A 15,301-nucleotide genomic window follows, 5' to 3' on the forward strand; every position below is an offset into this window, starting at 1 on the left:
AGTTGTATTTCTGTATTCCTGATTTTCCCGGAACATGTTTGTACTTCCTCCTTTCATCAATCAACTGAAGTATTTCTTCTGTTACCCATGGTTTCTTCGCAGCTACCTTCTTTGTACCTTTGTTTTCCTTCCCAACTTCTGTGATGGCCCTTTTTAGAGATGTCCATTCCTCTTCAACTGTACTGCCTACTGCGCTATTCCTTATTGCTGTATCTATAGTGTTAGAGGACTTCAAACGTATCTCGTCATTCCTTAGTACTTCCGTATCCGACTTCTTTGCGTATTGATTCTTCCTGACTAATGTCTTGAACTTCAGCCTACTCTTCATCACTACTATATTATGATCTGAGTCTATATCTGCTCCTGGGTACGCCTTACAATCTAGTATCTGATTTCGGAATCTCTGTCTGACCATGATGTAATCTAATTGAAATCTTCCCGTATTCCCGGCCTTTTCCAAGTATACCTCCTCCTCTTGTGATTCTTGAACAGGATATTCGCTATTACTAGCTGAAACTTGTTACAGAACTCAATCAGTCTTTCTCCTCTTTCGTTCCTTGTCCCAAGCCCATATTCTCCTGTATCCTTTTCTTCCACTCCTTCCCCTACAACTACATTCCAGTCGCCCATGACTATTAGATTTTCGTCCCCCTTTACATACTGCATTACGCTTTCAATATTCTCATACACTTTCTCTATCTGTTCATCTTCAGCTTGCGACGTCGGCATGTATACCTGAACTATCTTTGTCGGTGTTGGTCTGCTGTCGATTCTGATTAGAGCAACCCAGTCACTGAACTGTTCACAGTAACACACCCTCTGCCCTACCTTCCTATTCATAACGAATCCTACACCTGTTATACCATTTTCTGCTGCTGTTGATATTACCCGATACTCATCTGACCAGAAATCCTTGTCTTCCTTCCACTTCACTTCACTTACCCCTACTATATCTAGATTGAGCCTTTGCATTTCCCTTTTCAAACTTTCTAGTTTTCCTACCACGTTCAAGCTTCTGACATTCCACGCCCCGACTCGTAGAACGTTATCCTTTCGTTGATTATTCAATATTTTTCTCATGGTAACCTCCTCCTGTGCAGTCCCCTCCCGGAGATCCGAATGGGGGACTATTCCGGAATCTTTTGCGAATGGAGAGATCATCATGACACTTCTTCAATTGTACGCCCTATTCTGGAGTATTGCTGTGCGGTGTGGGATCCGCATCAGGTGGGACTGACGGATGACATTGAAAAAGTACAAAGAAGGACAGTTCGTTTTGTATTATCGCGAAATAGGGAAGATAGTGCCATGACATAATACGTGAGTTGGAGTGGCAATCATTAAAACAAAGGCGTTTTTCGTTGCGACGGGATCTTCTCATGAAATTTCAATCACCAGCTTTCTCCTCCGATTGCGAAAACATTCTGTTGGCACCCACCTACGTAGGGAGAAATGATCATCATGATAAAATAAAAAAAATCAGGGCTCGTACAGGAAAATTTAAGTGCTCGTTTTTCCCGCGTGCCGTTAGAGAGTGGAACGGTAGAGAGACAGCTTGAAAGTGGTTCACTGAACCCTCTGCCAGGCACTTTATTTTGAATAGCAGAGTAATCACGTAGATGTAGATGTACCTTGTACACTCTATTCGTATCTTTCATTCATTAGGTGACAGAAGGAAAGAATGTATATACTGACATATTGCACGTAGAGGTGTTGAATATGCATGTGGTGCTCCGATAATTACCAAAACTCTCAGTAAAATTTGAGGCGAAATAAAGGTAATATACATTGTAGCCACTATATACACATTCAGCTGCACAGTCTCTTTTTTATGTAGTTTACAGTCTTCGCCCAGAACTGAGCTGGCAGAGGTGGGTACATTAAGTTACTTGTTAAATAAAATGATGGGGCTCATGCAGAGATCCTTCTAAAAGCAGTGTCAAAACTTACTTTCGAAAAGTGCCGCTCAGATGGAGAGAAGTGGGAAAGTGTTGACAGAGGGGCGGTGGAAGGGCGGGGTTCTCAAAAATGAAGGGAGACTAAGTGATTTAGGAATATGAAGCTTTAATTACCATTTACCAACAAAGGTTACGTATTTTAACTGTTCGTTTGTGTGAAGGTGTTATTACATCTCGCGAGTGAGGACGCTACGGTCCGCCTGTCGTTCCCGTGTAATCGGGGTTGGTGGTATACGCACAACTGATGAGAAAGCAGTGACAGTGATATGAGATTTTCTTAGTCACCACCGTGATTGTTTACTGTAATATTACAGCGTGCTCTGGTAATGGCTAGCTGTAATAATATCGTGGTTGAATAGTACGTGCCTCCACTCCTTGTACACAGTGAATTCGCAGATTCATACAGCTACAGGATGAAACAAAACGGCGCAGACCGTTGATGAAGTGGAGCGTTTTGTGGTAATTGCTTTTGTTCGGTTTAAGTGCGACAACGCAGCAGCCTTCCATGCTGAACTGGCGGCAGTTTACGGAAACACTCCACTGTGGAATTAGAGGGCGGTTAGGTTTAGCAGGTGTGTCCAGTGTGGTCAAGTAGGTCCGAATGGCGAAGTAAGGAGTGTCCGACAATGACTGTAAGGAAGCGGAAATATCGAAGGTGGATTACCTTGTGTTCCAAGACCACTGCATGTGAAGACGGCGACTGAAAATTTTTTCTACTTTCTTTTCTTCTGTTTGGTTTACTCTGTACACACATCTTAGATGGTCTGCAATACTTCTGTTTTGTTCCATAGTATGAAATGTGACTCTTTTGATTTATTTGGGTTCTTACGTGAATCTCCTATTAACTAAGTATGCAAAATTTCAACGTACGTTTTATCTACTTTGTAAAACTATTGTTGAATACATTATGTGAAACTACTTTCCATATTACATGTGAATTGAAGATGAAGAGAAGACAGGAAAGAAACAATTACTGATGTCAGCTGTCAGGACATAACGCGGAATCAGCGGCGACGAGGGAAAATGCGTACTGGATAAGGATTCGAACCCTGTACCTTCTATTTCCTACGCAGAGGTGCTAAGAACTACGCCATTTTTTCTGATCTCATTTTGTTCGTAATTGTTCGTTGTGTAAGTTCGGGGCGGACGTCCAATGACACCTCTTAAAGTTTATCGTTGATCCGTTCACTCAGGGTTTTATTTTTGTTACAGAACGCAGCTAACCCTCTGACCGAACACGCTGAAGCTACCGTGCCGGCGTCCATCGATGACAAAGTGATGCTGCCACTGCGCGGACTATCTCAGAATGCCTCACTGCCGACGTACACTCCCACCGAGCTTTGCCTATTTGCAGTCCCTGCCCATTTCCACTATGCTCGCTACGCTGAGATTTTCGCAGGAGGTCGGACATAGACTTGCATCACCACTGAAGAAGGCGAATCCATTGCCCAATTAGGCAACATGATACAAATTTCATATGCATAACTGTTTAACGAACTATGATGTGAGAGCGATATCGTTGGTTACTGTTGAACACCGAGTGTCAGTGGATGTGGAGTGGCGTGGCGTGTACCTGGAATCTACCAGTTCCTTTGGAACGCCAGAAGAATCAAGAATTGTAAACCATTATATTGCCTCGTCGGACAGAAACCAAAGCAAATTTTACAGTCGCGTTCTTGTGTTTCGTAAATAGTTTGGACTAAGTATTAATTTGGACCATCAGAATCAAAAGGTTAGACTGTTTAAACACTGTGAGATTCGTGGATTTTTTTTTGAATGGCAGTGACAATGTAAATGCGAATGGGCAGTGAGTGTCACTGGGGAACCGAACGTTTTGCATATGTCTCAGTGGCACGAACTAATGTACTTTAAAATTGTTAATATGTTTGCAGCTTACTGAATTGAAATGCCGTGTGGCTAGGGCCTCCCGTCGGGTAGACCATTCACCTGGTGGAAGTCTTCCGAGTTGACACCACTTCGGCGACTTGCGTGTCGATGGGGATGAAATGATGACGATAAGGACAACACAACATCCAGCCCCTGAGCAAAGAAAATCTCCGACCCAGTCGGGAAGTGAACCGGGACCGTTAGGCATGACATTCGGTTGCACTGACCACTCAGCTACCAGGGGCGTACTTTGAATTGCTGCACTAGTTAAAACATTAACTGCCCCATACGGACATTTGAACTGTTTATTACGTGTGACACTATTTTGATCACAACTGTGACTTCGAGATCGAGATACTCGTGTGAAAAGCCGATGGAACGAAGGTTCCGGATCGGTGAGTTAAAGTAAATGCAATATCGTCTCTGTAGTGTATATGAGACTCTGATAACAGCATCGTGTTTGTAAAGAACGTCGTAACCGGACACACACGAACTTGTATTTTTACAGCAACAGTTACGTCTCACCGCCCTCTAACTAAAAAAAATGGCTCTGAGCACTATGGGGCTTAACATCTGTGGTCATCAGTCCCCTAGAACTTAGAACTACTTAAACCTAACTAACCTAAGCACATCACACACATTCATGCCCGAGGCAGGATTCGAACCTGCGACCGTAGCGGTCACGCGGTTCCAGACTGAAGCGCCTAGAAGGCACGGCCACACCGGTCGGCCTCTAACTAAAGGATTACAAAAGAGAATGATACTGCCGCCAGAAGAATCAAATACTAACCTAGTTTATATATCCACTGCAGTTTCTTGAATGATGGGATTGTGTTAATCAGCCGGCCGCAGTGGCGGAGCGGTGCTAGGTGATTCAGTCCGGAATCGCGCAGCTACTACGGTCGCAGGTTCGAATCCTGCGTCGGGCATGGATGTGTGTGATGTCCTTAGGTTATTTAGGTTTAAGTAGTTCTACGTCTAGGGCAATGATGACCTCAGATGTTAAGTCCCATAACGCTTAGAGCTATTTGAACAATTTTGTTTTAATTACCTTTCCACTACTGACGACCCATTGTAAAATTCACATCGCACAGACTACGAACAGATAAGCTGCAATATATAACTCTCGCTCTTTCTAAAGTTGAATAAAGATTCAAAGCATTTGAAAACAGTTAAAATTGCAATTTATTTTCTTGTTGTGAGAGACTTCCCCGATATTTGCTTTTCTTTAGAAAATCGAGTTTCAGTTAAGCGTGTTCACCTGTCTTCGACATTCTTAATTTTTTATTCTTTAAAAGAAGTCGTCACTATTTCCCCACTCGCTTGTTTCCTTCTGTTTTATTTTAGCTGTTATTGCACGTGGATTAACGCGTCTTGTGGAGGAGTGTGTTTTTTAGCGTGTGTGTGGTATTTTTACCAAGCACATTTACATGTTTTATTGTTATATGTGGAAACTCACGTTAAATGGCGACTTCCGCCATTAGATTCCGAGTGCCGACGTATAATGGCAAAGCAGCTCTCTCGCTGTTGGTGCAAAGCCCGCTATCGGTGGAAATTTTAAATTTGACACATGTCAAACTACGTGAAATGTGTTAACATTCAGTAGAACTTCCTATTATCGCATGCTCATGACCAAGTACGAGTTTATTTGGCTTTCGCAGCTATAACGGAGCAAAATTACAGCCTGTTCTATCATTATTTATGAAACAGTTTTGGGAATATTACCATTTATTATTTTAGGATTTATTTCCAAATCTTGACTTGGTTTCTTTCATTGATTTTGGAAGTAAAATAGGTCCCATTTTAAGTAATCAAAATTTGCTTCACAATACTTTCTCCAAATCACCTTATCATATAAATTCACGGTCAAAATTAAGCAAAACAGATCTCTTAGAACCGTTTTCTTCACATGTATCACTAACGAGGATCTAGTCGAATGGATCTGTTTTCGGAAATCAGTCATGTATTGGTTTCCAACATCTTACACGACTATTTGATAAGACAAATGACAGTGCTCGCTGGATTCCGCGACTGCTCGCATCCACCCAAAACGTACGCCCATCCGTCGCAATAGTGTAAATGATACATCTATGTCACGGCAATTCCGATGATGTCTTTAGCCATCATAGCCATACCATACGGCTGGGTATATCCCAATGACGCAGAGAAAAAGGGGCAAAAGAATTAGGGCAGGGCCGGCCAGAAATTCTGCACGCGTGCGGTGCTCCTGCACATGTGCAACTTCCGGATCACAGCGTGCACGCCGCAGCCGTCAGCGTTCATGTAGTGCATGTTTCTACCCACAGATGTCGCTCTATCCACTTGCTGGGATACTCTGTACCGGCGCATTCTAGTGCTCTTTCCACAGCTTGCAAGCCAACCATGGGAAGGTATTTCGCGTATTAGACATTTAAAATACTGTCACAGTCTATTCCTTGAGACGTCTACTTTTATGTTAACAGTTTAACCCAGTAAGAGAAGAAATACAGTTAACAACCGTGGGTTTTTATTAAGGTAGCTTGACTGACGGCACGTAAATACGCGTAGTGTTTTTGATCTAGTATTTAAGAAAGAGAGCACTTAGCGACTTCCAACGAACCTTAGTCATGATTTCAAATAACATTAAACTAATGCAAGGTTTCCTATAACTAATTCTCGGTGCCCTGAGCTATACCCACATAATTTCTGTCTCACTGACCTCTGAACAGAATGACAACCGCAGACCTCTCGATGATGACCTGTACCATTATTGCTGTATCTTTCATCAGTTCCGTCTGAAATCTGCATAATAACCGACAATTAGATGAATGTTATGTTTTATCGACTTCAGCTAAGCGTAGCCCATCACACATTTCTTTTAAAAAAAAAGAACCTAAATGTAAGTATACAACAATCGGTATAATGACCAATTTTCCTTATAATAATGTAACATGGAGCAGAATGAGGCAATACTGCACAGTTAGTTAGTAAACATTAATTTTTAATTATGAAAGGAATAAATCCAAACACGTTTATCACTGGTCATAAGAAATTATATAGCTAATATCGGGCACAAAAGCACGGCTCATTGACAAACGCAAGCAGTTGCGGAAGATTTTCATCACTGATGCTTCATCAAAACGACTGAGAACATAGATCTTCCGTTCTTTGCTTTTTCACAGTACCTGCCATTTCTCAGTACTTCTCTGTTAAAGTTACGGTCACCAGGGGTAAACGAGACTGGGTATGTTGCGCTCTTGCTTGTACCACATAAACAGGGAAGAGGAGCCGCCGCCGTTCATTTAGGACACATGCCTAATAACAGATGTCGCTGTCGCTCGCTGTCGCACACGTGCGCACATGTGCAGCACTTCCGCACGTCTGCACACTGTGCAGCGTTTGGCCGGCCCTGAATTAGGGGAATACAGTGGATTAACCACCGCCGAGAAAGACGAATACTCAACCACCATCGGGCAAGGTGATATTGAGTGATTTTTCCGACTTCCATGGTAGAGTACTAACAGACAATGCTCATAATGGGCAAACTGTCGCAAGTTCAAACTGCTGATACCTCCTGATGATGAGGATAGGGATGCTTGTCAAAATTAATCGTCGCAAGAAATCGTCCAGGCTGGTGTTTTGTTCCATTAGGACGCTCAGCTCTGCAGCTCAGGACACAAACATCCTGCTTCTTTGGAATATCAGATTTTGGGTAACTTCCCCATATCCATCTGAAACGGCACCAACTAACACACTCTTTCCAGGCACGAAGAAATCGTTATGTACCCACAATGAAGACAAGGTGTGTTTCGAAGTTTAACATTTCCTAAATAGTCAAAATCTGGAGTTTCACAATCAAGGTATCCACAAGTCATCCATATTTGGGAAAATATGTCACATTGAAGGGTGAGTATGTAGAGGAGGACGAACGCCAAGTTCCATGGTCGCAGATAAATTTTTTCGATGTAATACGACAGTGATCCATATTTGCAAAAGTGTATCACGTTGAAATTAAAGAAAGAAAATTTATTTTACGGCATGTTATCGTTGTTCTTTCTGATCCAAAAATCCATGTCTTTGTTAATATTGTGGGCTACATGGAGAATACTCTAACACATCGCACTTAAATTGCCGATGAAAATGTATCGACGACGAAGCAAGCAAACTGTAGTGATGACGGGCATTTTCGTGTTGCCCAATTTTCCGTGAGGTTCATGCCTTTATAGCTGTGCCTCTTACTGACTGGCTTTCTGTTATTTTCCTAACTTGTTGATCGCTTCTCTTGTCTTGCTTTTCAGCTTGGGATAGCTCGTTATCGGTGATACCGATAGTATCGGAGCACGTGGAGCCATTTCACGGCGTCCAGGCATTGCACTCATTTCAAGTGTGTTTATATTATGATTTGGTGATTGTGCTGGATTCTGGTAGAAGAGTTATGCAATTCAGTGGATCTTTTAGCGGGTAGGAAGTACATGGTTCTTTAGATGTCAGTGGATGGGAAATTTTGAGGCAGTTGCAGGACAAAGTGGATTATCCTGTCCCGGAGTCCTTGGAGCCTCGTCACCACACTGTTGCCCCATACAGTGGGTTTGTACTCGGCGATAGATGGATTGTGGTCTCACACACACGGCGAGTCCAGCTCGCGACGGTAGTGAAGATTGCAGACTGAGAATGAGTTGGGGTTGGGTTGTTTGGAGGAGGAGACCAAATAGCGAGGTCATCGGTCTCATCGGATTAGAGATGGATGGGGAAGAAAGCCGGCCGTACCCTTTCAGAGGAACCATCCTGGCATTTGCCTACAGTGATTTAGGGAAATCACAGAAAACCTAAATCAGAATCGAAGGACGCGGGATTGAACGGTCGTCCTCCGGAATGCGAGTCCAGTGTGGTAACCACTGCGCCACGTCGTTCGGTGACTCAGAATGGAATAGCGTAGTTACAAATATAGGTCGCCCTTATTTGGAGGTCATCCATGTCTTCACCCCACATGAGATGGCGGTGTATGACGGAAAATAGCTATTTAGCAGCACTTCCGAAAAGAGATACCATTCTTCAGACGTTTACTGGCGTGGGTGCGGCAGGAACCGCTTGATGAATAAGATGAGCAGTGTTCATGCTCCTTGAATAGATCTCCGCATCCTCTGCATAGAGTACCAGCTGGAACTTTCACAAATACGCTGTGTACAAAATCAATAATAGTGGGTCAAGAGCGAATCCTGTGGGATGCTGCCACAGATGAAGTGCTCCGTACATTTGCCTTTGACGCGGACATAGAATTTCGTGAGGCGAAAATGTGACAGGGACATACACATGTTCAGCAGACTGAAGAGAAACCCCTTCCGCCACTCTGATACAAAGACTGTTGAAACATCGAGGACTACTGCACTGAAAAACCCCCTCCTTTCAAGAGCATCCAAGGCCTCCTCCACTAGATATAGCAGCTGACAGGTCGTCACCTGACAAGAAATTCATATTGCTCATCTGGTGGACTTCCTCTCATCGACGTTTTGGAACCAGTATAATAATTCGAACAGTTTGCTAATGGCCAACCGCTGGCTGATAGGCTTGTAGGTGTTTTGGGAGTTGTGGGCTCTTTCCAAGCCGTAGCTCCTTTCTTATCCACTGGGTACCTCCCTCTACGGAGGAGATCGTTAAATTACTCAAAGCAGTTGGTGCAGTGAACTGCAGTACTGATCACCGTTGAAGGTGGTGTTGGGAGGGAGCAAATATACCAGGAATAGCTCATCCTTATCTTGGAACATAGGGAAGAAGACACCCAGTATGCTTCTACTCCATAGAGTGTCGTTTCTTTTCTGAAGCCTCGTGGAAGAATCATGACTTGTTGACGGTGACCAGACCTAAAAGAGCTCTGCTGGGCCTGCACTGCATTGTTGCACCAAAAGTTGGCATATCTTCACATGATTCCGTTTCTGCATTATGGTGAGGTCATGGGGCACGCAGTGTGCATACGTATTTTTCGTATTCAGATACTCATGTAAGTTGGTGTGGACGGTTGACCCCGATAGACCTGTTGCGTTCTCCAGTTGTTCAAACATGATTCTCCTGCGCCCCATACTAAATTGATTGACTCGTTAGGCATTGGCCTGCATGCAGTTGCTTGAAGCCCAATGATTTCACGTTTTTCAGCACAGTCCCTGCAGTATCTGCACTCTTACATACAACGAAATACAAATCTGCTAATTCTGCTGTTTCCCCACAAATGGCCACTAAACCTTTCTGATGCCTGAAGCAGACACTCCTTCCCTCCAGGGAAAAATACTATATCTACATGTAAAACTACATAGATAGTCTGCGAGTCACTGTATGGTGCATGGCGCAAAGCACCCTCTACCAATACTAGTCATTTCCTTTCCTGTTCCAGTCGCAAATAGAGCGTGGGCAGAAGACTATATTCCTCTGTATAAGCCATAATTTCTCTTATCTTGTCCTTGTGGTCTTTACACGCAGTGTATGTTGGAGAAAGTAGAATTATGTGGTAGTCAGCTTCAGATGCCGGTTGTCTAAATTTTAGTAATAGCGTTGCTCGAAATGTACATCTCGCCTTCTCTCCAGGGACTCCCATTGGAGTTCCTGAAGCAACTCTGTAGCAGTTAAATGTTGTCTTAACCTACCGCTAACAAATATAGCAGTTCATCTCTGCATTTCTTCTATGTCTTCTTTCAATCCTACCTGGTATGGATCATTGGTGTGGACGGTTGCCCCCGATTGACCTGTTGCGTTCTCCAGTTCTTCAAACGTGATTCTACTGCGCCCCATAATAAATTGATTTACTCGTTAGGCATTGGCCTGCATGCAGTTGCTTGAAGCCCAATGATTTCACGTTTTTCAGCACAGTCCCTGCAGCATCTGCACTCTTACATACAATGAAATACAAATCTGCTAATTCTGCTGTTTCCCCACAAATGGCCACTAAACCTTTCTTATGTCTGAAGCAGACACTCCTTCCCTCCAGGGAAAAGAACTATATCTACATGTACAACTACATAGACACTCTGCAAGTCACTGTATGGTGCATGGCGCAAGGCACCCTGTCATTTCATTTCCTGTTCCAGTAGCAAATAGAGCGTGGGCAAAAGACTACATTCCTCTGTATAAGCCATAATTTCTCTTATCTAGTCCTTGTGGTCTTTACACGCAGTGTATGTTGGAGAAAGTAGAATTATGTGGTAGTCAGCTTCAGATGCCGGTAGTCTACATTTTCGTAATAGCGTTGCTCGAAAAGTACATCTCGCCTTCTCTCCAGGGACTCCCATTGGAGTTCCTGAAGCAACTGTGTAGCAGTTAAATGTTGTCTTAACCTACCGCTAACAAATATAGCAGTTCATCTCTGCATTGCTTCTTTGTCTTCTTTCAATCCTACCTGGTATGGACCAGAAACACCCGAGCTGTATTCAAGAACTGGTCGCATTATAGTGCTATATGCGGTCTTCTTTACAGGTGAATAGCATTTTCCCAAAATTCTCCCAATAACCCTAAGTCGATTATTCGCCTTCCCTACCGCAGTTCTCACATGCTCGTTCTATTTCATTTCGCTTTGCCACGTTACGCCCGGATATTTGAAAGACTGTTTGTGTGAAGCGGGACACTAGTAATGCTGCAAGTGAACTTTAGGAGTTTGTTCTCCCTACTCATCTGTATTAACTTACATTTATCGACATTTATATTTTGCTGCCATTTATCACACCAACTGGAAATTTTGTCTATCTCGTCTTGTATCTTTTACAGTCACTCAGCTTCAACATCTTACAACACAGATCAGCATCATCAGCAACCAACCACAGATTGCTGCCCACACTGTCCGCCAAATCATTTATGTATATAGGGAACAATACCGGTGCTATCACACATTTCTGGGCACTCCTCATGATACCTTTGTCTCTGATGAATATTCGCTGTTGAGGATTACTTAAGTAATCTTCGAGCCACGCAAATATCTGTGAACTTATTCATATGATCGTACGTTCAGTAACAGCATACAACGGGGTACCCTATCAAATGCTTTACGGAAATCTAGAAATATGGAATCTATCAGTTACCTTTCTAAGGTGACAGGACAATTTTTACCATCTAACTTAATTTTTATATCGAGGAATCGATTCTACTCAACAACCCTAAGAATTTGATACTCCACAAGCCACGCTTTGCTTAGAATCACGTTATTTGCGTAGTACAGAGCGTAATTAATTAATGTGTGGCTCAAATAAACTCGATACTAATAAAATCCACCAAACTTTCTTGTTGATAAACAAGTAGCATTTCTGAAGTAGTTGACTGAAATGTAAGCAAGGCTTCCCAGCCAATCCGGGCACAGCTGGCACAGTGATAGGAAAGCCATAAAGGAGTGAACCCTCGCTGTGCGAGATCAATCAGGAAAGTGACATGCAGACAGCACCTGGCATTTTAGGCGGGCTCAAACGCACAACAATGAGTAGCTGTTGGGCGAGTCTTCTGATGTACACCTCGACTCAAGTAAACATCATAATGAAGCCGGGTATTCATTTGGGTCGTCTCAAAGCAGAACTCAGCATTTCCATTTACCTGGTAACGTGAATGCAGAAAGTGCGTCATCAACTTAACATAAACGAAATTCACGTGGAACTCGCATGTACAGAGCATGAGAAGCACACTTGCTCTGTGAAACACTTTTAACTTAAGAAAGCACTCAGGAATGCAGTGGGAGGCCACATTTGGGATGCAGAAAGGAGCACAGCTGCATGAAACACTAGGAGTGTTGTTAACATTCAAATATCACATGATACGCGCGTGAACAACGCATGAAGTGCACGTGGACAGCTCCTGTTTGGTCACAGCTTATTACTAAATGAAAGAATATCGAATGCTCATTGCACTGGGTTAAAACTACGTATGCCCCAGTTTGTTCCTGAAACTTCACTGGGCAAAGATACGACGTAAGTTGCAGCAAATGCACTTATTGACCGACACTAGTTGTGGCAGGAGGCGAACCCATGCTACAGGGTGGAGGGAGGAAAGGAAGTCTGCAACATTGTGGGCAATTATGAATGATTAATTCAGATCACTGTCGACGCATCCGCCGCTGATACATTCCACAGCCAGCCATGGCTGCATAAAGTAAATACCACGTTGCTCAGCCATAAAGTATGTAGAGTTTGTTCAGTTCTGCTTTAGACAGGAGCTGATCCGCGCACTTTTTCTCATTTGATCATATCCATGTCAGCCGTGTATTGCGCGTGTGCGCTTAGGGGCTAGATTATCGGGAGGTATTCAGCAGACGGACAATATTATACAGCTACATAGAGCAGTGAGTGTACAGTCAATTGAGTCATTCTGTAACACTGACAGTGTAATATTATTGAACTAAATTTTCTTGAAGTTACGTTAGTATTTGTTTTTCTCTTGAGGTTACGCTAGAGCAAGAATATATCCCTGGGTTCTTATTGGGGTGGCAGTGGTGTGAGGTGACTGCTGTAGCCTGTTGTGGGGTTATGAACCACTGAGGGCTACGGCGGGGACGAAGCCTCTCCGTCGTTTCTAGGTCTCCAGTTCCATACAATACAATACAATAGAGCATGAACTGTCTTGGTAAGTGTTCATGTGTTTACCTTCCCTGAAGTTAGGTTGATTGAGATTTTCTTGTGGTAATTTTACAGGATCTCTCTAAGTACATAGGATTTTCCTTTACTGCCAAATATACGACCTGAAGTCAATGTCGACGGTCATTACTCTAATAAAATTATTTAGCACAGGCAATCGTTCGTTTGTTCTATCTAAAGTAGAGGCTTATCCTTCCACATCGACGTCTTTTACGTCATCTATAACAACTGTTATTCTGATGTCTAAACGTCACTGTGTCTGGGATAAGCTTACCTTGCAGGGCTTGGGTTCACAGGCACACTCAGCTTGTCACAGCCATTCATGCTTGGTAGGTGGTAAGGAAAGGTTATACGACATCGGGGAATTACGTTAGACCCTTCATACATAGTTTGCAGCAAATGGTGTGAGGAAAGGGCAAGCCAAGTTTCACATGAGTGAACCTTTCTAAAACCATGCTGATTCGTGGACCTAAGCCACTGGGTCTGAAGAAAATTTATTACATATATTTCCAAGCTTACGGAGAGCTACGGTTTCTTCCTTATCTACTGGGTGCCTCCCTCTACAGAGGAGAATGTTGAATGTGTCGATGGAGTACGTGCATTGAACACCTGTACTGTTCACTTTTGAGGTTGGTATCGGGAAGAAATAAATGCACCAGCAGTTTCACATCCCTGTCCAACAACAAAGTCACAATTTGTTTTCACTCATACTCCCAACCGTGACTTTTTGGGAGGATGACACCCAGTATTCCTCTGCTCCACAGACTGGCGTTTCTTTTCTGGAGTCTCATGAAAGTACCATGACTCATAGGTGACCACACCTAAAACATCCTCTGCTCCAGGTGTCGGCGTATCTTCAAACGGGTCTGTCTCTGCTTAATGGTGAAGGCATGGGTCACCTAGTGCGCACAGACGTTCTTCATCTTGAGGTCCTCATGGATATTGATGTGGAAGTTTGCCTGTGACAGACCTGTTGAATTCTCCAATTCATCAAACGTGAGCCCTTGTATCCCATTACCAAGTTGTAGGCTAGGTGTTCGTATGCATGCAGTTTGCTGGACACATAGTGATTTTACGTTTTTCAGCACAGCCCCTTAGCATCTGAACGCCGATACTCATCAAAACATAAATCTTCAACTTGATGGTGTTTCCACGAAATGTCCACTAAACTCTTTGACTACTAAACACTTGTTGATGTCCGAAGAAGTGATTCATTCCCTCCAGAGAAACCACACTTTCCACTGTTGCCGATGTTTACATTGTTCCATGTTGTCTTATCGATTTCCAACAGCGTACTCACAAGCCGGAACGAGTGCTGCTGCAGTGCACCAAATATGGGAAGCAGCAACACCATCTGGTAGCGGTCGAAAGCACTAGAGCCTACTTTCCCTGGTACATCGACACTCACTTCAAACTGCTACTTTGCAGGAATTACTGCGATAGTGCCGGTCAGTCCTGATCGAATTGAACAAAATCGTGTGAATGAGCTCAACTGAGCAGAATGATCGTTGTATTTAGACGTTTATTGCTACTCCTCATATTAGTTTGAGGAGCTATAGGAATTTCGTGAGCTATTTTGTGCATTTGTGTGTGTATAGTCTTATGGGACTTAAATGCTAAGGTCATCAGTCCCGAAGCTTACACACTGCTTAACCTAAATTATTCTAAGGGCAACCATACACACCCATGCCCGAGGGAGAACTCCTCGAACCTCCGCCGGGACCAGCCGCACAATCCATGACTGCAGCGCTTCAGACAGCTCGGCTAATCCCGCGCGGCTCTTCTGCATTTAATGAACGAACAGAGCAGGCTGGGTTTCATACGATCGGTCCTTGTTGACGTCATGTGGATATCCACAATGGAATTGGTCTCCACAAAATTCAT

At 43.4% G+C, this 15,301-nt stretch overlaps 1 protein-coding gene across 1 annotated transcript in view; it reads right to left on the reverse strand.

Annotated features, from left to right (window-relative positions):
• LOC126188386 (nephrin-like) overlaps positions 1-15,301 on the reverse strand; it is a 1,033,277-nt gene that overhangs the window by 314,396 nt on the left and 703,580 nt on the right. The gene's annotated exons all lie outside the window — the stretch shown is intronic.

The sequence above is a fragment of the Schistocerca cancellata genome, chromosome 5 (genome assembly GCF_023864275.1).
Source record: "Schistocerca cancellata isolate TAMUIC-IGC-003103 chromosome 5, iqSchCanc2.1, whole genome shotgun sequence".
NCBI classification, from domain to species: domain Eukaryota; kingdom Metazoa; phylum Arthropoda; class Insecta; order Orthoptera; family Acrididae; genus Schistocerca; species Schistocerca cancellata.